This window comes from Phocoena sinus, chromosome 17 (assembly GCF_008692025.1).
Source record: "Phocoena sinus isolate mPhoSin1 chromosome 17, mPhoSin1.pri, whole genome shotgun sequence".
NCBI lineage: Eukaryota > Metazoa > Chordata > Mammalia > Artiodactyla > Phocoenidae > Phocoena > Phocoena sinus.
This window is the reverse complement of record NC_045779.1, coordinates 47,764,320-47,788,580: the sequence shown is the minus strand read 5'-3', so window position 1 is coordinate 47,788,580 and position 24,261 is coordinate 47,764,320. Positions and strand designations below refer to the sequence as shown.

General features: G+C 36.3%; 1 protein-coding gene across 2 annotated transcripts in view; it reads left to right on the top strand.

The window, feature by feature from the left end:
* Positions 1-24,261, top strand: part of LRP12 (LDL receptor related protein 12) — an 85,232-nt gene that overhangs the window by 14,003 nt on the left and 46,968 nt on the right. The window lies entirely within an intron of this gene.

Below are 24,261 nucleotides of genomic sequence, written 5' to 3'. Positions count from 1 at the left end.
TTCTCCCTCTCCCTTATCATTTTATTTGTCCCATGACAGTTTTCTTGAAGTCTTTAATTAGATTGATATTTCTATTTTGCTGAAGTACATTCTTGTATATTATCCGCCCCCCCTTAAGAAATACATAGTGGTTGTATATATTCTTAGGTGTGCACAGTTGAAATTGTTTCTTTATTTTGCCATCACACTTGAATAATGGTTTGGCTGGGTACAGAATTCCAGGTTCCAATATTTTCTGTTCAGAATTCTGTGTATGTTACTTTATCATCTTGTAACTTTAAGTTCCCAGTTTGATTGTAATTCCTTTGTTCCTTTGGAAGCTTATCATGAATTTCTTTTTATCTTTGGAGTTTACCATTTTCACCAGTGTGTGTTTAGTATGTATCTTCAGTCATTGTTACTGTTTGGTATTTGGTGGACATTTTATCTGAACATATCTAGTTGTATGTTCTAAAGGTATTTTTCTAAAATACATGTGCATGTACATATATGTGTGTGAATATATGTACATAGGTATATATATATATCGTGTGTATGTGTGTATATATATGTATACCTACGTATATGTGTTTTAAATGCCTTTTATCCTATGTTCTCTACTTTTAAAACTCCCGTTAAGTGAATAGTAGATATCCTGGCCGTATCTTTTTTCTCTTTTAGTTTTATATCCTTGTCTTTTTATTCTAGAATTTAAAGGTTCTTCAATTTGATCTTCTAAGTTGTAATTTTCTACAATATAATTGTCTATAATATAGAATTGTCTCATTCTTCAGCTTAGTCTTATAATTGTTGTACATATGTAAAATAGTTGCCTTTACAAATACTTTTTCCTTTTTATAATGACAATTTTTTTTCATTTAGCAGTGGAACTGATTTGTGTCTTTGTTACCTCTCCCACAAATTCTCTTACTCTCTACCTGCCCTTTCCCTACTTGCTCCCCCGCTCGTGAGAATATGGTAAGAACTGTAGGTAGGTCCTTTCCTTAGAAACTAATCCACATATGCACGGTCACAGAAAATGTTGTATGTGATAATGTGTGATTCCAGAACTCCTTAAAGCTCATTCGTGATCCCTCATAGTGCTGTTCTTGAACCAGCTGCATTGGTACTACCTAAGAAGCTTGTTAGAAATGCAGACTCTCAGACTCTGCCCCAGATACTGAATTAGACTCTCCATTTTAACAAGATCCCCAGGTGATTTCTTTCATATTCAAGTTTGAGAAGGACTGCTGTGGGAGGTTAGAAACCTTTGTAGTTGTGGTGTATATGATCTATATTGATTGCTTCATTTTCTGTATCTGTGAGCTTGGAAATATATATACACACACGCATATATATATATTTAGATTCCACATATGAGAGATATCATATGCTATTTGTCTTTCTCTGTCTAACCTCTCTCACTTAGCATAATGCCCCCAGGTCCATCCATGTTGTCACAAAAGGCAAGATTTCATTTTTTATGGCTGAATAATATTCTATCATATATATGTAATATATATACCACAATTTCTTTATCCATTTATTCATTGATAGACATTTAGTTGTTTCCATATCTTGAATATTGTAAATGCTGCAGTGAACATGGGAGTGAGTGTATCTTTTAGTGTTAGTGTTTTCATTTTCTTCAGATAAATGCCCAGAAGTGGAATTGAATAGATCATATGGTAGTTCTAATTTTAATTTTTTGAGGAACCTCCATACTGTTTTCCATAGTGGCTGCACCAATTTACATTCACACCAACAGCACACAAGGGTTCCATTTCTCCACATTCTCACCAACACTTATTTCTAGTCTTTTTGATGAGAGCCATTCTGACAGGTTTGAGGTGATATCTCATTGTGGTTTTTAATTTGCATTTCCCTGATGATTAATAGGTTGAGCATCTTGTCATGTACCTGTTGGCCATCTGTATGTCTTCTTTGAAAAAATGTCTATTCAGATGCTCTGCCCATTTTGTAATCTGAGTGTTTGATTTGTTTTGCTATTGAGTTGTTTGAGTTTTTTATATATTTTGGATATTGGCCCCTTATCAAATATATGATTTGCAAATATTTTCTCCCATTCAGTAGGCTGCCTTTTCATTCTATTGATGATTTCCTTTGCTGTACGGAAACTTTTTAGTTTGATATAGTCCTGCTTCTTTATTTTTGCTTTTGTTGCCAAATTCAAAAATTGTCACCAAGACCTGTGTCAGGGAGCTTACTGCCTGTGTTGTCTTTTAGTTTTATGGTTTCAGGTCTTATGTTCAAGTCTTTAATTCATTTTGAGTTAATTTTTGTGTATGGTGTAAAGATAGAGGTCCATTTTCATTTTTTTGCTTGTGGCTATTCAGTTTTCCAAACACCATTTATTGAGGAGACTATCCTTTTCTCATTGTATATTCTTGGCTCCTTTGTTGTAAATTAATTGACCGTACATGTGTGGGTTTATTTCTGGCTATTTTGTTCCATTGATGTATGTGTCTGTTTTTATGCGAATACCACACTGTTTTAATTACTATAGCTTTGTAATATAGTTTGAAATCAAGGTGCATGATGCCTCCAGCTTTGTTGTTCTTTCTTGAGGTTGCTTTATCGTTTGTTTGTTTGTTTTTAGGATATTATGTCTGGCATCAGAGGAACTTTAAAAAGAATCGTGTCATCAGAGGCACTTTAAAAAGAAGTGTCATCAGAGGCACTTTAAAAAGAATCGTACCTTGATCACCCAAATTGTGCATAGCTAATTGAAGTAGGAATATTTTGAAATAGTCACAAAACAATACAGTTTTTGAATAGTAAACTGTGCTATACAAAGTAGTAGGAGACAAGGAGGGATCAATTTATAAACTCATTTTTGTAACAATAGCAAACATACAGCAGTTACTATGTATTAGGCAGTGTTCTAATCACTGTATGTTTGTGTATGTATATATACACACACACACTCATTTACTTCTCGTAGCAACCCTGTCAGCTTAGATACTATTATTATTTCCACTTTACATATAAGGAATCAGAGACACAGAGAAGTTAAGTATTTTAGCAGAGGTCACATAATTAGTAAGTGGAAGAGCTTGTATTTGAACCCACAAAGAATTGGTGCTCTTAACCATTACACTATGCTGCTTTGTAGTTTTACCCTGAGACTTCCCTAAACTCAATGCAGCTTATATGCAAACTGATTAATTCCTGATATATTTGCTTTTAAAAATTCATTACTAGAACTCATCTGATTGTGATGCTGATAGATGAGCCACAGATGCCAGATCATTAGTGTTTTCTGAATTAATTTTGGTTTGCTATTAATTGAGATTTCTAAATGGCACGATGCTGGATTATTTGATTTTATGCTGTGTACCCTCAAAGTTTGTTGTGAGCATTTTAAATAACTTATGCAAATACTTTCTATATAAAATGTTAATTTTCTTTCTCAGTAGATAGACAAAAGATAATTTATAGAAATAGTAATTGGATAGCTAATAAAATTAGAAACAAAAATTAACTTCACAAAGAAATGCAAATAGATACCACATACTAATTTAGTAAATATGTAAAAGTCAAACTGTTCTGTTAAGTGTTCAATAAAGGCATACAAATCAAAATGTGGTTAGGGCGCAATGAAATAAGCGTTCATACTTGACTAGTAGAAATGGTATCTTTGGCTGATGGATTTATTAGTATTACTTGACATATATCTTGGGCATTTTTCCATATCACTTTTTCTTCATAAACTGTTTCCCTAATGGTGACCGTTAGATGTTTACAGTTTTGTTCACATTTATAAATACTGTAATTGACATGCTTTTGTTAATTTTTATCTTAACTTTTAAATTATTTTCCTTATGGTTAAGTCATAAAAGTGGAGTTACTGGGTCAGAGATTGGAGTATTTTCAAAGCTCTCAATAAAAATAGTACCTGATTGTTATTGAGTGCTTACCGTATGCTAATCATTGCTTTTGATGCCATATATATGTAAATTCATTTAATCTTTATATTAAACTGTGAGATGGACCCTGTTTTAATTCCAGTTTACAGAAAACTCAGCCATACAGGGATTAAATAATTTCTTAAGGTCACACAGTTAGAGTTAGAGTTTGTTTTCCAGAAAGAGTATACTACTTTACTTCTGCCCATGAATTCAAGACTATATATATATATATATATTTTTAATTAATTAATTAATTTTTGGCTGCTTTGGGTCTTCGTCACTGCACGCGGGCGTTCTCTAGTTGTGGTGAGCGGGGGCTACTCTTTGTTGCCGTGTGCTGGCTTCTCATTGCAGTGGCTTCTTTTGTTGTGGAGCATGGGCTCGAGGTGCATAGACTTCAGTAGTTGTGGCACGTGGGCTCAGTAGTTATGGCTCGCGGGCTCTAGAGCTCAGGCTCAGTAGTTGTGGAGCATGGGCTTAGTTGCTCTGCGGCACGTGGGATCTTCGTGGACTAGGGCTCGATTCTGTGTCCCGTGCATAGGCAGGCAGATTCTTAACCACTCCGCCACCAGGGCAGTCCCAAGATTATATATTTTTTATACCCTCATCAGTGACATGTTGTAATAACAGCACAATAGCATTGAGCACAGATGGAACTCTGTCATCATAAATACCATTCCTCATTGAAAGGATCCAAGGGTCATGGGTGAATGGCTGATTTCAGTCAGGGGCAGAAAATACCAAAAGATGAGCCTGGGACATTCCGTTGTATCAAAAAGCAAGGAACTCTCAAAGATTAGTTAGTGGTGCATGCCAAAAGGACACAGGAACCAATATAAAGAGGCTCCCACTGGCCAAAGATGAGAGAACTTAAGTATCAGAAAGAGTAATAAAGATAGCTGGTTGAATATAGAAAACTCCTTGGTTCATAACAACAGACTTGTAATAAGAAACACACACACATCACTTCAACAAGTTACCAGATAGCAGTGGTAACAAATAGGGCATTAACTCCTACTCTGAAAATAAACAATTATAAGGAAAGAATTAAGCATTTATCCTTCCTTTTTTCTGTATGAACTGTGTTTTGGGGTAAGTAAATAACATTTGTTGAGGGAAAGTTCTTTGCAGAAGTTTAGCTAATGAATGTATAAAGAATGGCAGGATTAGAAAATTATTTTTCCACCCTTAATGAGATAATTTATTCAGGCTATGATCGTCAATAAGTGAAACTATTAGACAAATGGTTGTGTGGGAAGTTACAGTAAAGGGATCAGACTGCCCTATCTGGACCTATTGATTAATCTCAGACTTATAAAAAGTAGGGCAAGCAGATAGTGAGCCTGCAGGGATACATATAAAGCAGATAGCACCAGCTCTGAAGAAGAATTCCAGACAAAAATGTTGAACCTGCATGAAATCAAGCTTCTGTAGCAGGAGCTGGCAAACTATGGCCTTTGAGCCAAATCCAGCCAACTGCATGTTTTTTGTTTTGTCTTTTTCATAATGTTTTATTGAAACACAGCCACTCTGATGCATTTAAGTCTTTTTTTTTTAATTTATTTATTTAATTAATTAATTTTTGGCTGCGTTGGGTCTTCGTTGCTGTGCACGGGCTTTCTCTAGTTGCAGTGAGCGGGGGCTACTCTTCTTTGCGGTGCCCGGGCTTCTCATTGCGGTGGCTTCTCTTGTTGCAGGCTTCAGTAGTTGTGGCATGCAGGCTCTAGAGCACAGCTCAGTAGTTGTGGCGCACGGGCTTAGTTGCTCCGCGGCATGTGGGATCTTCCTGGACCAGGGCTCTGCATTGTGTCCCCTGCATTGGCAGGCGGATTCTTAACCATTGCGCCACCAGGGAAGCCCCTGCATTTAAGTCTTGTCTATGGCTCCTTTCACGTTACAGTGACAGAGCCGAGTAGTTGTGACAGAGACCATATGGCCCACAAAGCCTAAAATATTTATTATCTGGCCTTTTACAGAAAAAGTTTGCTGACCCTTGAGCTAGATGAACAAAGTTAAGTGACACCAAAAGGAAGTGACACCACAGAATATGGGCTTCTTACTGGACAACTGATCTGGTTTCTGTAACAAGTCAGTGGCATGGAAAATAAGGGAGTATCACTGTGGGTTAAGGGAGACTTAAATACTCTCACCAAAGGAAATGTGGAGACATTGTATCCTGCTTCAAATAAGCCAATTGTAAAAAGTCATTTATGGGACAACCAGGGAAACCTGATTATGACCTGACTATATTAAATGATATCAAGAATTACTATTAATTTTGTTAAAATAGGAGCATTGTTGTTGGTAAGAGAATGTTTATATTTTTAGAGATGCATATTGAAGTTTATAGAGGTGAAATGATATGTGGCATGTACTTTAACATGCTTCACAAAAAGAAAAAAAGAAAGAAAGTAAATACCAAAAGCAGGAGTCAAACTCAAGACTCTGATGTCAAGGCTCATATACTTTCCACCATGTCATCATGCTGTCGTATACTATCTATAATAGATTTTAGTATGGTCTTCTGGGTTGCTTTTAACAACTACTGACCTATCTTTTTAAACTTCGCTCATCTCTTAGAATCCTTGTCAATCTAAGCACAAATCTTGGTTTTCTTCTATTCCACTGTATCTAGACATCATTAACGGAGGAGCATCTATTAAGGTTAGATCTGCACCTTTTGGCCTTGGTAGCAGAAGATCTGGTATTCCATTCTTGACTGTACTCTCAATAACTGAGATTTAGTTCTATCGATTTAACTGCTGAGTCTCAACTTCCTGGGCCTTAATATGGGAATATCAATTACTCTTGGAATTGTTTTAAAATTAAAAGATACGTATTAAGAAGGTGTTTTGCAAATGATAAAATCATTATTCAAAATATGACCCATTTATATTTCAGAAAGTACAGTGAAGGAATTAAATGCATGATCTGTGTAATGATACAGACCTAAGTTTGCATACTGTTTCTTAGACGTTTCATCTTGGGCAAGTAGTTTACTATTTCTAAAGTTTAGTTTTTTCATCTGTAAACTGGAGACAATACCTACCTCAAATATTTGTTCTGATGATGAAGTAAATTAAAATTTTTGAAAGTTCATAGTATAGCAACAAATACACGCCAGGTAAATAAATATTTTTCTCTTCTTTCACTTGAGGAAACATACCTATATAGCAAGGATAGGTACACTTACATTGAATAATTGTTTAAAGATATGTGAAAAGGATAATCCTCAACTTCATATATGATACTTCTATAGGAAAATGCTTAGTTGACAGGATAAACTGCAAGATACAGTTTTAAGATTCTGTGAAAGAATAGGTAAGTTATGAGATGAGCTTCAGTAGAGGTAGGTGAAAAGCTAGCTACTTGCTCAGAGGAAAAAAAGGGACTTCTTTACATATATTTATTAGATTGATGGGCTATAAGCTATTAAGAACCCAGGAGTCATTGAAGATCAAAAATGGTAAAAGCATCTTGCCTTTGACTTGGTGTCCTCTCTTGTCCACCAGCAAGTTGCTGAAGCTAATGCGGAGTAGAGTCCCTTACAGTATAAAGACTGAAGCTGCTCAAGAGCTCTGAATAGTCAGTTACCAGTATTTTACACTTTGAAGGACAGCGATAAGAAATAGCTCTCTAAAGCCTGTTGTCCGAGTGGACAGTTGGATCTAAAGTCTCTCTTTCCCCTCGTGGCTTTTTAACTTCATTCACTAATGAAAGAATGCCTATCTTTCTCTTTATATTTCTTCATCCTTTTCCTTCTTTCCTCTTACCCTCTGAGCAAACTATAACATGAAAACCAAATGGCTAATTGTATGGAGGATGTTCATGCTTAATCTTAAAATCTGGTAATTTTGATTCTTTAACTCAACAGTTACTGAAGTTTCACTCTGTGTCAGAAACCGGGATGTGGTTGCTGGGCACTAGGAAGGCAGGGAGAAAGAGAGTCAAAAAGAAAGAAAAAGAGAAAAAAGGAAAGGAGGGGCAAGACTTTCTTTGCTCTTAGGACACTCAAAATTTGCTGTGGAAGATGGTCAGTTAAATTAATAACCCAAAACAGGATAAGGACTGTGGTAATGATATGCTTATAGCTCAGTACCAGTGTGATGTCCTGTGGGACCATCAAGGAGGACTCATAACTCATCCTGAGATGGATGGAGGTCTGTTTCCTGAGCTGAGTTGAAGGAGTTCAGCGGGTAACTGGTAGCAGTGTGCTAGACTGTTCTAGGCAGAGACAACATCACGTTCAAAAACATCACAGTTTCAGAAACTGTATATACTTTAGCTGTGTTGAAACCAGAATATATGTGTTTGAGGTAAAAGCAGACAAGGAGTATTAAATTTAGGGGCGAGGAGATACAGAAGAGCCAGATTATAGTGGGTCTCAGAGGCTCTTAATACATATAAGGAGTTGAACTAGTTACAGATTTATAAGCTGAAGATTCATATCAGATATGCCTTTTACAAAGATCTCTAGTAGCGCTGTGAAGAATGGATCAGAGAGCTGCAAGACCAAAGGTACAAAGCTTGCAAGCGAATTCATTCATACATTCAGCAAATATTTATCAAATGTCTGCTGTGAACCAAACGTTATTCTACACTTCTGTCCTCGTGGAACTTAACATTTAATGCAGTAAAACTGAAATATCAGTGACATGAAGGGAGGAAAAAGCAGGTCTGGAAGGAATCAAGAGAACTGACTATATAGTGCGAAGGGGAAGATGGGGATGGTAAAGAATGACTTCCAGGTTTCTCTGTGGACAAGTGGGAGATGTTGGTGTCATTCACCCAGGTAAGGAATACCAGAGGAGGAGCAGACTGAGGGTAGATAAAAGGAGTTCCATCTCACATGTAGTGAGTTTGAGATAGCTGGGTAATGTTAAGGTATACCGAATTCCTGTTCAGTAGGAACTTAAAAGACAACTTTTAGGATGGAAATAATAATAGCAGCTCCTTCGTAGGGTGATTATGAAGATTAAATGTGCTGAAGTGTGGAAATTGCTTAGACCATCATCTGGCACATATTCCAAACTCATTAGTTGCTGCTCTTGTTATTTTAAGAGTAAGAGCTTTGAGCTAGACAGATTTGCCTAAATCCTGGCAATGCTACTTACCAGTTGTGTGGCTTTGAGCAGGTCTTTTAACTTTATTTAACCTCTTTTGAGTCTAAATTTCTCTGCATGTAAAGTGGCGGTAGTATCTATTTTACAGTGATGCTGTAAAGGTCAGTAAATGGTATATGAAAAGCACCAACCACAGTGACTGGCACAAGATAAGTGCCCAGTGAATGCTGGGGGAGGTGGGTGTCAAGTAAGAATTTGCACCTCAGGAGAAAGATTCTTATTATGGGTAAAAATTTGAAAGATATCAACCTGGAGGACTCAAACCTTTAAACTCGAGTATATGCTGAAGAGTTTCCAGAAAGGGAGGGGATAATATGCCAGAAGACCTCTGAGTGGTTGGCAAGGGAGATGATAATTTACTAAGTATTGGTCAAGGAAGTGGTTTGGAGGCTCAAAGGACTAATGTAGTTTTTGAGGGAGTTGGAGTTAGAGCTGAATAAGGCTGTATTAAAAGGTTATACTCCAGTAATAAATATCCAGATAAGATGAAACCATGAATTTATCGTGACACAGTTCCACATAGTTACATGATTTTCTCCTATATCAGGAAACTGGATTCAGAGTTGATGCTTTGGGGGACTGTGTTTGATAGTAGGTCTTTGGTAATCTTTGCCCCATGAGTTTCAGAAATGCACTGGGGGTAAAAGTTCAGGAGCAAATGATAGGTAAGGAAGCTCCATTAGTGAGTGTAGATTCTTTCAAAGAGTTTTTGACTGAGAAAGTAAAGACCAGGATAGGAAAGCAGAAACAGGGAGGTATACTGGCAAAAACGATTTTATTTTATGGATGAGAAAGACCTTAATATGTCAAGAGAAAACAAAGGAACCAGAGAGAGGAAAGATCTTAAAGGGAAGGAAAGAGAGGGGCTAATGAGACTGCAGGATCCAAAGTGCTTTTAGACTTACAGTTTTTGGATCCCATGATAGAGCCTCTGATAAACTTGAGAACAGTCTTCCCTAGCAACAAAATACTTAACCATTCACAATGTCATGTTCTCTGGACATTACTAGAAGTAGAAATAAATCACTTATCTCATCCTTCATAAATAATAAAGGTAGGAAAAATACAACAGTGTGGACATTTAACGCAAAAAAGAAAACGGGGTGAATGTCAAGAAAAACATAAGTCTACAAATGGTATTGACTATGATTTTAAGTTTAGTGATTTCTTTTAAATGTTGTTAAAAGTATACTTTAAAATTTTCGATGTTTACTGGTTTTAAAATTATGCTTTCTTTATAATTTTACCTTTAAAAAGCTCTTTTCCTGCAGTCTAATACAAATACATTAAGAATCATTTATCTTTGTTATTATTGCAGAAGCAACACTGTTTCTATTTGTGTGCTTTAGTCTGTGCCTAAACGCCATGTTGTTATTAGTGACATCAGCAAGAATATGAAAGTTGCAGCTACAAATTGGTCTTCTCATCATTGGATCTCATGTATACGAACATTTTTTAAAGTGACCTGCTGCTATACAAGATGGCAATGAATGTTTTAGTATTTATATTAAGTGATAGTTCTTGTACCATTTTGTCAATAATATTAAGAAAAAAGATATCATCTGTAATCACTTTTAATTATAATTATTATAAAGAAAAACTTGAAACTGTAGCTATAGAATTTTATGTTGTGTTAATTTTTTTTTAGAAGGTAACATTTTAGTTCATAATATCAATCCACGTGAGTTAATTTTCAGAAGTAATACATACTTTAATAAAGTCAAACACTATAGAAATGTATCAAGAATGAAAGCTAATCATTTCTGTCTCCCCTTCTTCCTACCTTGGGGATGGGGTTAAGGGAGTAGGGTGAACATTTTTAGCAGGGTTTTTTTGTATCCTTTCATATATTTTCCTACACATATAACTTGGACTCAAAAAGTACACCGCAGATCACAATTTCAAGTAGTGACAAAGACCAGAAAAGTGACAGAAATGAGCTAAGAGGGCATTGGCTCAGTGCCAGAATGACCATAGAAGGTAATGGGGCTGTTGGGCACCTAAAAATATGCATACTTCTCCTAAAGGAAGCAAACTCAGTAGATGTGCGTAGACAAATACTTGTAGACAGTTACAAAAATTTTTTCAAGGGAAGTCAAGAAATTCCGTATCTTTTAATTAAAACTCAATTTTTAACATTGGAATTAGGTAGATCTGGATTTGAGCCTGTCCCTAACCATTTACTAGCTTGCATGATTTACTTGGTCTGAGTCAGTTTCCTCATCCATAATGTGGGGATAACTATCTATTCTTAAGACTTCAGGAGGAGGATTAAATAGTATATCATGGGTTCAATGCAATGCCTAATGCTGATAAATGATGACTGCCTATGACCATTAGTTGTCTGGCTTTAGGAGTATGGGAAGGGGGTGACTGCAAAGGGACCCAGAGAGCTTGTTTGGGTGCTGGAAATGTATGTCTTGATTGTAGTAGTGGTTGCAGTACCACACGTGCTTGTTAGAACCCATCAAACTGTACATTTTGGAATTAGTGAATTTTTTGCATGTAAATTATACATCAACAAAGGTAACTGTCTTTTTTTAAAGGCAGTTTTTAAAAAGGTAACTGCCTTTCCCTTCTCTCTGTACTTCAGCTTCATCAACTATTAAAATAGAGTTGAGGGCTTCCCTGGTGGCGCAGTGGTTGAGAGTCCTCCTCTGATGCAGGGGACACGGGTTCGTGCCCCGATCCAGGAAGATCCCACGTGCCGCCGCAGAGCGGCTGCGCCCGTGAGCCATGGCTGCTGGGCCTGTGCATCTGGAGCCTATGCTCCACAATGGAAGAGGCCACAAAAGTGAGAGGCCCGCGTACCGCAAAAAAAAATAATAATAATAATAAATAAAATAGAGTTGATATAAAAAAATCCAACATCTTTTATCACCTGGCTTCTCCTACTGTCTCTCCCAACCCCGGTCACAGACCACCCATACACTGCAAAAGATTTTGCCTGTTGGGAAACCAAGGAAGAAAGAAATGAAAACCACCTTTATTTGTTACACTTTGTTCCTGTACTAAGCTGACCATGTAGGTACTGTGCCTGATACATCATTTGAGTAAAACAGGTCACTAGTCACTTTCCAGAAATGTTATAATGTAATCAGCAAACTAATAACCTACAGTTCAGTAATAAACTATAAAATTTAATCAACCAAGAAGAAAATTAGAAGCAAAAGCAACATACTTGGTATTTCCTTAAATGAGAGTAAAATACATAAGTAGCAGCACAGTGTGTGTGTGTGTATATATGGATGGATATATATACTTCACAGACTCACCCCAAGTCATTCTTTGAGGCCAGTACTACCCTGATACCAGAAAAAGAAAACTACAGACCACCTTCCCTTACTTATGTAGATGCAAGAATCCTCTTAACAAAATACTGGTGAACCAAATCCAGCAGTATATAAATAGGATTGTAAACTATGACCAAATGGAATTCTTCCCAGGAATGTAAGGTTCAACATAGGACAGTCAATGTGATACACCATATTGATAGAATAAAGGACAAAAATCACAGGGTAGACACAAACATTTGACAATAGCCAATACCATTTCATAATAAAAACACTCAAAAAATAAAAGAGAACTTCGTCAGCCTCATAAAGAGCACCTGCGAAAAACCCACAGCTAACATCATACTTAATGGTAAAAGACTGAAAGCTTTCTCTCTAAGACCAGTAGCAAGACAAGGATGTCCGTCTGCTCTCACTACTTCTATTCACCATTGTATTGGAGGGTCTAGGCAGGGCAAATAGACAAGGAAAAAAGGCATCTTAATTAGAAGGGAAGAAGTAAAACTATCTCTGTTTATAAACATGACAGGTATATAAAAAATCCTAAGAAATTCATAAATACCTATGAGAGCTAATAAATTCAGCAAGGTTGCAGAATACAAGAAAAAATGTATTCTTATATACTAGCAATGAACAACTGAAAATCAAGTTAAGAAAACAATTCCGTTAACAATAACATCAAAAAGAATAAAATGAATAAATATAACAAAATGTGAAACTACTACTCAGAAACTATAAAATATTGTGAGAAAAAGTTAAAGAATACCTAATAAATGGAAAGACATTGCATCATATTTATGTATCTGAAGAATTAATATTGTTAAGAATTAGTATTGTTTATACTCCCCAAGTTGATCTACAGATTCATCACAATCCAAATCAGAATTTCAGCTGTCATTGCAGAAATGGACAAGCTGATTTTAAAATTCGTTTAGAGGGAATTCCCTGGTGGTCCAGTGGTTAAGACTCCACGCTTTCACTGCCGAGGGCCTGGGTTCAGTCCCTGGTCAGGGAACTAAGATCCTGCAAGCCGTGTGGCATGGCCAAAAAATAGATAAATAAAATAAAATTCGTTTAGAAATTGAAGTGATTCACAATAGCCAAAATAATAACAAAAAAGAAGAACAAACTTGGAGTACTCATACTTCCCAATTTCTGAAGCTACAATATCAATATCAGTATGATTAAGCTCTAGTAATCAAGAGTGTGTGGTACTAGCATAAGGATACACATTATAGATCAATGGTGTAGAATTGAAAGTCCAGAAATAATACATTTATGATCAATTGATTTTCAGAAAAGTGTGAGGATAATTCAGTGGGGAAAAATAATCTTTTCATCAAGTTATGATGAGACAACTGGTTATCCACATGTGAAGGAGTGAATTTGACCCTTATCTCACACTGTACACAGCAATTAACTCAAAATGGCCAGAGACCAAATGTAAGTGCTAAAACTATAACACTCTTAGAAGAAAACTTTGTGACCTTGGATTAGGAAATGGATTCTTAGATATGACACCAAACTATAAGCAACAAAAACAGGTTAATTGGATTGTCTCAAAATCAAACAACACCTGTATCTCAAACACTTATTTCAACATCAGAAAACACCTTTACATCAAGAAGTGAAAAACTACAGAATGGGAGAAAATACTTGTGAATCATATATCTGATAAGTTTTTACAATATGTAAAAACTCACAACTCAACAACAACAAAAAGACAATTCAACCAATTAAAAAATGGGCAAAGGATTTGAATAGATATTTCTCCAAAGAATACACATAAGTTCCCAATAAACACACGAAAGGAACCTCAACATCGTTACTCGTTAGGGGAATGTAAATAAAACCACAGTGAGATACTACTTCACACCCACTAGCTGAAATAAAAAGGTGGACAGTAACATGTTGGTGAGGATATGGGGAAATTGGAACCCTTACACATGGCTGTTGGGAATGTAGAATTGTACAGCCATTTGGAAGACAGTTTGGCATTTGCTCAGAAAGATAAGCATAGCGTTATCAAAAGACCTAGCAATTCCACTCTATGAGTATCCTCAAGAGAATTGAAAATATGTCCACACAAAAACTTGTATACACAGATATTCATAGCAGTATTCACAAAAAAGTGGAAACAACCCAGATGTCTGTCAGCTGATGAATGGATAAACAAAAGGTGGTTTATCCATACAATGGACTACTATTTGGCCATGAAAAGGAGTGAAGTACTGATTTGTGGTACAACATGGATGAACCATGTAAACATTATGCAAGGTGAAAGAAGCCAGACACATAAGATCAGATATTGTATGATTCCATTTATATGAAATGTCCAGAATAGGAAAACCCCATAGAGACAGAAACTAGATTAGTTGTTGCTAGGGGCTGGAGGAGAACAAAAAGAGGAATAACTGCTAATAGGTACGCTTTTTAGGGGCGGGTGATGAAAGCATTCAGGCACGAGATAGTGACATTGGTTGCACAACTTTCTGAACATACTAAAAACCTGGATTGCACACTTGAAAAGGTGAGTTTTATGTGTGAAGTATATGTCAGTAAATCTCACTGGAAATATAGGAGTGTAATTCTGTTTTTTTCTGGATTTCTGAATCCCTTCAAACCTTCATATTTACTCTTGTGAACCACCGAAGTCACAGGTAGGAACCTTTGAACCCAAATAGTCTTTAGCTGAGCCCCTTTCTAGTTTGTTTTGTGGGTTCTTATATCAGTGATTCACGCTGTTTTAGAATAAAGAAAATTATTTCCATCTGCATGAACATTGTCACTGAGATACTCACCAGTGGGGTTCATAACTGTCTTGCATGTCCTTTCAGGGATATGATTCATTCTCTGAATACAGGGAACTTGTGTTTGTTTAGTATTTGTACTTTGACTAATAGTTCATTGTCATCATGCCCTTATTTGAAGACATTTCCAATGTAAAATCTTACTAACATAATATAGGAAGTCTAAACATAAGAACATTGAACTCCCAAATGTCTTTTAAGAATGTGTTTTGGGCTTCCCTGGTGGCGCAGTGGTTAAGAGTCCGCCTGCCGATGAAGGGGACGTGGGTTCGTGCCCCGGTTCGGGAGGATCCCACGTGCCGCGGAGCAGCTGGGCCTGTGAGCCGTTGCCGCTGGGCCTGCGCGTTCGGAGCCTGTGCTCCACGGCGGGAGAGGCCACAGCGGTGAGAGGCCCGCATACCACAAAAAAAAAAAAAAGAGAAGAAGAATGTGGTTTGAAAATTAGAATGTTTATTTCCATAAAAAGTAATGTTGTAAATGATCATTATTATTTTAAGTGGCAGGTGGGTTCAGGCCAGTTCATAAAAGTCTGTTAAATCCAAAATGAATACCTGCAGTTAAAAAGCTGTAGAAGTAATACTTTTAGAATACCAGTAATTAAATAAAGTAGGAAAATAAACTCTGTCTCTTAACCTTTCTTTGCACGAAACGTCTCATTATAGGTATTTGTTAGACACTATGAAGCCTGTTTTCAGAAGTATGTACTGAATTTTTCATACACTCTCAAGGCATTTGCAGACATCTTATTAGTTCAGCTATGACCTGGGGAAAGTGTGTACATTAGTCTGCTTGGGCTGCCATAACAAAATACCACAGACTGGGTGGCTTAAACAACATTAATTTTTTTTTTTTGCAGTTCTGGAGGCTAGAAGTCCAAGATCAAGGTGCTGTCAGGGTTGGTTTCTGATGAGGTTCCTCTTCCTGGCTTGCAGTGTCCTTCTCACTGTGTCCTCACATGGCCTATTCTCTATGTGCAGATGGAGAGAGATATATCTGATATCTCTTCTTAAGGAAACCAGTCTTATCGGATTAGGTCCTCACCCTTATGACTTCCTTTAATGTTAATTATCCCCTTGAAGGCCCTATCTCCAAGTATAGTCACATTGGGCATTTGGGCTTCAACATATTAATTTTGGGTGACACAATTCAGTCCCTAACAGTGTACTACTCTATACCTTATTTGACCAGGTAGAAATAACTATATTATAATCACCACTTAAAAAATGAGATTGGGCACAATCAGAGCTTAAGACCTGTAGATTCTATGTAAGTTGATATAGCCACTGTGGAGAATAGTATGGAGGTTCCTTAAAAAAACTCAAAATAGAACTACCATATGACACAGCAATCCCACTACTGGGCATCTACCCTGAGAAAACCATAATCAAAAAACAGTCATGTACCACAGTGTTCATTGCAGCATTATTTACGATAGCCAGGACATGGAAGCAACCTAAGTGTCCATCGACAAATGAATGGATAAAGAAGATGTGGCACGTATATACAATGGAATATTACTCAGCCATGAAAAGAAACAAAATTGAGCTATTTGTAGTGAGGTGGATGGACCTAGAGTCTGTCATACAGAGTGAAGTAAGTCAGAAAGAGAAAAACAAATACTGTATGCTAACACATATATATGGAATCTAATGGTTCTGGTGAGCCTAGGGGCAGGACAGGAATAAAGGTGCAGACAGATGTAGAGAATGGACTTGAGGACATGGGGAGGGGGAAGGGTAAGCTGGGACAAAGTGAGAGAGTAGCATTGACATATATACAATACCAAATGTAAAATAGATAGCTAGTGGGAAGCAGCTGCATAGCACAGGGAGATCAGCTTGGTGCTTTGTGACCACCTAGATGGGTGGGATAAGGAGGGTGGGAGGGAGGCGCAAGAGGGAGGTGATATGGGGATAGATGTATACATATAGCTGATTCACTTTGTTATACAGCAGAAACTAACACACCATCGTAAAGCAATTATATTCCAATAAAGATATTTTTAAAAACCCTATAGATTCTAAAGTAATTTAGAAAAAAAATTAATATGCCTCCACAACATGAAAATCTGTAAAGTCCAGGGATGTTATTAAGTTCTCAAAAATGACTTCTGGTTATTAAAATCACAAACAATCCCAAAAAGGAATGAATGGCAAAAAAATCTAAGGAAATTAGTGGTTCCTCAATGACTTCAGACTAATTAAGAACATATCCCCAAGATAAAAAGGATATTTAACCAAGAATAAATTATAAGTATTACTAATATAGAGAAAATGCAAGATTGAGTTCAGCAAAAATACCAAGGACAACAAAATGGTCTTATAAACATGTCTTTGTAAAATAAAGAAAACAGAAAGGTTTATAGGGCTGTTGCTTGGGCAGATGGTGTAACATTGGTGATGTTTATGTCCCCTCTGTCAAATATGCTCTTCAAACCGAAAGGGTAAGAGTAACTATATCTGAAAACCTTCTTGAAGGACATATGTGCAAAGATTATAGGAGTTCATTCAGGTATTCCAAATAACTTAAAGAGTTCTGACTTAGGTGCTAAGACTTCCAAGGAATGAGAGAAGGAAAGAAAGATCAGATGACTGGAAACAGGAAATGCAATTTTGATTTTCCAAACTGGGGCAGGAGGGATGAGAGTCCCACAAACCAGCAATTAGTGATAATCGCTCTAGGGAAGATTATACAAAAGAGAAGAAATGGTTTATGAATACCTAGGAAAGGAAATAAATGTACAAGCCATATGAATTTGGTTAGAACAATGTTAGCAAACCTTATTTCTTTTACAGATTGATAGTAGAAATGTCAGAGGCAAATGCTTAGTAGCTTCTACAGGGGTCTAACAAATTCTCTTATACCCTTTGCACAATTTAGAAAAATTTGGTCTGCATACTAGAACAACATCTAATACAATAACCATCCTAACCAGAAATGACTACTTTTAAAAATTCCTGTGGTCAGCATTTTGCATCCTTTAATGAATAACACACACAAAAAAGGAATTTGAATGAAAAGGAATGAAGATAGTTTAAGGGACTTACGGGACAACATCAAGCAGACAGCTGTATGAATTATAATTAAATTATAAAAAGTTAAAGAGAGAATCTTAAAAGTGGCCATAGAAAACTTGTTACATGCAAGGGAATCCCCATAAGACTATTAGCAGATTTTTTAGCAGAAACTTTGTAGGCCAAAAGGGAGGTGCATGATACATTCAAAGTGCTGAAAGAAAAAAACTGCCAACCAAGAATACCCAGCAAAATTGTCCTTCGGAATTGAAGGAGGGATAAAGAGTTTTCCAGACAAGCAAAAGCTGAAGGAGTTCACCACCATACCGCCTCACAAGAAATGTGAAAAGGACTTCAAGTTGAAATGAAAGGGTGCTAATTAGTAACAAGAAAACATAAAGTATAAATCTCACTGGAAAAGGTAAATGTATAGTTAAATTCAGAATACTCTAATGTGTTGGGGGTGAGTAAGTCACTTGTAAGTCTAGTATGAAGGTTAAAAGATAAAAGTATTAAAAGTAACTGTGACTACATTTGTTACGAATACTCAGGGTGAAAAGATATAAATTGTGACATCAAAAACATAAAATGGGGGGCCTTAAAAAGGTAGAGCTTTAGTATGCATTCAATGTTAACAGCTTAAAATAGACTGTTATAAATATAAGATATTTAAGCCTCATGAGAACCACAAAGCAAAAATCTATAGTAGATACACAAAAGAGAGAAAGAAATCTCATCGGACCACCACAGAAGATCATCAAATCACAAACGAAGAGAGCAAGAGAAGAAAAAAGAAACAAAGGAATTATAAAAAAGCCAGAAAACAATGAACAAAATGGCAACAGTAAGTCCACTGTGGATTTCTTTCTATTCTTCTTGGTTAGGACTGCCTGTTGTCCCGTGTCTGAATTTTTTTTTTAACATGTTTTTTCCAACTTTTTCAGACACGGGACAACAGGCAGTGTAAGACTGTGATCTCTGAGAAAAGGGAAACAAATCAGAATGAGTTCTTTTATTGCACTAGCTTTCTACCTGGAGAAAGCTGGTCCATTACCCATTGTTCCATCATGACCATCAGCAGGAGTTCTGTGTTTGAGTTTTTAAACATCTTTTTGTTGCTACTAAGAATTGTGTCTTCTGTATCTTCTGACTGGCTATTGTTCGTATTTACAAAGGCTTTTGATTTTTTGTATGCTTATTTTATATCCTGCTACTTGACTAATTTTCATATTGTTTATAACTTTTTCTTTTGACTGTCTTGGGTTTTTTAAATAGATACACAATCATATCATCTACAGATAGATGTAGTTTTACCTTTTCTTTTTTTACCTCTTCTTTTTCAATCCTTATGCCTATAATTGTCTTTTCTTATCTAATTGCCCTGGCTAATATGGTGGGCACTCCTATCTTCCATTCCCCTTTTTAGTAGAAAAGCCTCCCATTTGAGTAAGAAGCTTGCTAATTTTAGTTTGGTTTTATATTGTTTGCTTCTGCTCCAGATGTTTTAAATTATTTTCTCAATAGATTACCAACTCTTTGGTGGCAGGGACTATGCCTCTTACTTATGTATCAACCTACCATTCATTCATGTGTTTGAGCAGATATGGAGTATCTTCTCTGCTAGTCACTGGGTTACAAAACAAAACAAACCCAGCTATGTCCCAGCACCACATCACACTTCTCCACCCCACCTTCCCCCACCAAGATTAAGATCTGGTGGGGAATATAAACATTACACAGATAACAGAAGTGTGATAAATTTTCAAAAAGTGATAGTATTAGATACTCTAGGAACCTACAACAAAATGATGTAACCTAGTATGGGGGAATCAGGAGATGCCTTCCTAAATAAAGAATATATTAAAGAAAGGTCCAAAGGCAAGAGAGACAGCTGACCCTTTTCTGAAAGAAATCTAATATTTCTGGAGAGGAAAATAGAGTGGGAAAGTGAATCACAAAAGATGAAGCTTTTGGAGTAGTTGGGAAGACTCGAAGGGTGGAGAGTTTGGTAAGCCTTATTAGGATTTTGGACTTTTTCTTTAAGTAAAGTAAAATAGGAACGATGTTGGGGGGTGTATATATGTGTGTACATATTTTGATGTTTGATACCTGTTAGTCATTGCACAGTGAAAATGAGATTGTAGGATGCTGAGCATATAAGTTACTTGTAACTGCTGCTCATTAACTTTTAAACCAGGTCTTCCCCCATAACAAATTGGAATAGCTGGTGGCAGGTGGGTTTTAACTCTGAAAGTTAAGTACTGTTTCTTTTACAAGCAAGAAGTATATTCATGTCTAAATTCTTTTTTTAAAAATAAGGAACACAAACTTCTTAATGACTGTGAATTTGAATTTTTAATCCATCCAATTACTAGCTCTTTGAAAAACTTACTAAGTTGCTATAAGCTGGCTTTCTCACCTGTGAAGTGAACTGTTGTTTTAAGGATGAGCTGAGGAAAGCCTTGTGAGGCACTTAGGATTTGGCTGGCACGTATCTATCACGTCTTAGCTGTATTTTATCAGCTCTTCTTTAAGAACTTTAGTTCTTAAATAAAAAGAACAACAATAAACAGAAAGAAAGATACAAAGCAACAGGGACACAGAGACCATAGATTTAGACATCCTGTTAATGATGATTATGCAGGTGAGCAAATTAAATCTTAGGAGAAATCATTCAGTTAAGACTCATGACTAACTAAACAGTAGAGCTGAGGTTTGATTCCACAGAGTCTGGTTCCAGAGCTCAAACTCACTACCCTATGGCCTCTTTTCCTAAAACAGTACATATCTCTTTTAGAAGATTCTCTCTTGTATTGCAGTAAAAAACTACAAAACCATGTTTCAGCTTGGCAAGAAGAATAATAAATGGGGACAATTGATTACCTTTGGTATTTGGTTAGTAGGACTAAAAAAAGAATTGAGTCGGCCTTCCCTGGTGGCGCAGTGGTTAAGAGTCTGCCTCCTGCCGATGCCGGGGACACGGGTTCGTGCCCCGGTCCGGGAAGATCCCACATGCCGCGGAGCGGCTGGGCCCGTGAGCCATGGCCACTGAGCCTGCGCGTCCGGAGTCTGGGCTCTGCAACGGGAGAGGCCACAACAGTGAGAGGCCCCCGCACCGCAAAAAAAAAAGAGTTGAGTCGTAAAAAATTATTTCCTGATTTAGGTGATAATGAAACTTTTTCTTGTTTTTTAGGAGTGCTAGTTAATTAGCTGGTCTACTAACTAGTCAGCTGCTACTGCATAGTTATAGAAGTAATGTTTTATCAGACTATATTTTTCCAGTATATGGCACCTTTAAAGGGTGACTTCTATGAGAATGTCTAGCATGGCTGCAATGTAGTTAAAGTCAGGAGATGATGTGTGTACGTCCTCATATGTGTGGGGTTTTCTTCTCTCAGGAGTTCAGGGTGGGACATTAGGGAAAATATAGTGAGCTTTATATCAACAAAGCAGTTTGAGGCGGTGCTCTCTGCTTATAACATAGAAATAATTGTATTTTGTAAGTGACATTTTTGTAAAAATGGCAGAACACCTAAATTAAGTAGCCCACTTACTTCATGTGATACTTAGAATAAGAAATATCTAATAATGTAATCTCAAAGAAAGGAATAGTTATTTGATGTTATTAGAAATTATCATTGATTTTTTTAACTTCTAAATCGGATTGTTTTAAAATTAGAGTAAATGTGTGGGAAATTAGCAGTAGTATCATGTTTTATGTCTTAAAGTACTGTTATTTCAGTTTTTTAAATCATGAATAATACTTCTGAAATTATATTTTATTTCACACAGTACTTATCAGACCTCTTTATTTAGAATGACGGGGAATGAACTATAGTCTCTTCGCCTGTTTTTTTTGATAATATGAGTAAATTTTTTAAAGAACTCTGTGCCTGTTGTAGCAAATTCAGTCGGTGCTGGAGTATACAAAGGAGGCCTTCCTCTCTAATTTCAGTTTGTATGCACCGTTAGACTCTCCTGTGTGTGTGTGTGCAAATGCATGTACATACATATATCATATGCCTATGTAACATGTGCACAGTAACTATACAGACATCACTTAAAAGTTAGAGTTAGAGCATATGCTAATGTTACTCTGAAACATACTTAACTCAATGTGCATATCTTTCCAAGTGAGTACATGTAGAATTACTTAATTCAGGTTTTTGAATATTTTATTGTTAGGCTGTTTTTAGTTTATTCATTTACGTGCTGACGGAGATGTAGATTAAGTTCTATTTTTTTCTATTATAAAGAATTCTACTAAGACCTATAAGATAGGTATTATCTGCCCTGTTTTTGAGATGAAAGCAAGACACAAAGAGGTTATGTAACTTGCCCTGAATTGCACAGCAAGTAAGAAGTGAAGCTGGTGTTAGCATCCTAGCAATCTAGTCCAGAATCCAGTCTTAGATACTGCATTATGTTATTGTTTTCCTTCTACCCATCTTTACTCTGTTTACTGAGTTAGAATAAAAATTTAATGTATAAAATATATCTAATATTAAAACTCTCCTGAGGATAGTTTAATAGGCTGCCTTAAGGATATTGGAAACCTTAGGATCACAAATTACACAGCTTTAATTTGGAGTTGTATCTAACTATAGAAGTAGAAGGTTTAAGCCATTGGCTCGCAAATGTTAGTGAATACAAATCACTGGGAGTGGGGGATGATCTTGTTAAAATGTAAATTCTGATTCAATAATCTGGGGTAAGGCCTGAGACTCTGCATTTCTAATAAGCTCCCAGTAATACTACTGATATACTTGTAAGTAGCAGAGGTTTAGGCAGCTTATACTGACCTTTGGCAAATCTTGTTGTTTTATTGAATTGGTTTCTTATACCATTTTGTTTAGGATACCAATTTTCATAAGTTGTTCACATTAAAGAAATAATGTGGGAGCTTTCTAGTAGTTTCATTTCTATGTCTGTAGCATTTAACATTGTTAGGAAAAATAAGTTGTGGCTTCTGTGGTACTAATGCACAGTACTTAAATAAATAACTGTAATCAGATTTATTTGTGTAATAAATACAGCTTACACACCTTTGTCACCATTTCCACTGTATCATTTTTAATGGAGGGAAACATAACATTTCTTTTCATTTTGAAGGCTGTAGCTGTAGTTGAACTACAAAGGTTGTTTTATCACTATTATTTTATTCTTTAATAATAGTAAAAATATATTTTACACAGTTACAAAAATGAATTCCTCTTCAGTGCTGTGTGTCAGGCACTATATCAAGTGCTTAATTGGCATGATTTCATTTAATCATCATGAACTCCCTCATTTATTCATCATTTGTTAGCTCTTTGAGCACCTGCTCTGTTCTAGGAACCGTGCATCCAGTGATGCGGCAAGTTTACACAGATTCTGCTGTCCTAGAACTTAACGCATGGGGGGATGCTATACAGTAATCAAGCAACCATAGAAGTGTGATGGTTGTAAAAGATAAGTTATTAATTATAATATTTGCTATTGTCTCTACTCTTTGAACCATCAAGAGAATTCTGCTTTTGCCATCTAAGTTTCTCCCACCTAGCTTCCTCCCCTGCCCCACTCCAGGGAGAATTCTTTCTCTGTCAGCTGGATTCCTGAACTGTTGTGTTGCCAAATTGACCTAATGCATAGAGAGAGAGAAAACTTTAGAAGTAAAGATGAGCAGCTTGTAGAAAGAAAAGAAAGAACAGAGGTAGATGGAAATAATTTATAATAAAACTAAATTAAATTTTTAAAAAGAACAGCTGAGGGACACGTTACTAATTTAAAGGAGTAAATAATCTCTACTTTAAATGGGAGTCTTTTTAAAACCACTTTTATTTTACTAGGTGACACTTAGTAACTCATTTCAGTAAGTTACTTGAATGCTTCCATTGGCCCAACTTTGTGGTAGGAGGTGTAGAAAATCAGGGGCTACCAAAATAGGGTATAATCATGTCCCTGCACTAAAGACTGTTAGAGTTGTTGATGAGAAGATGTTGAAGGATTTAGAAGGTAATGCAAAACATAGGACATGGGACACCATGTGTGACCCCAGCAGTAAGCACATTCTGGGCTAATTAAGCATGCTTTTAGAGGAATGCTGTTTTTAAAAAGTATGTGATTGTCTC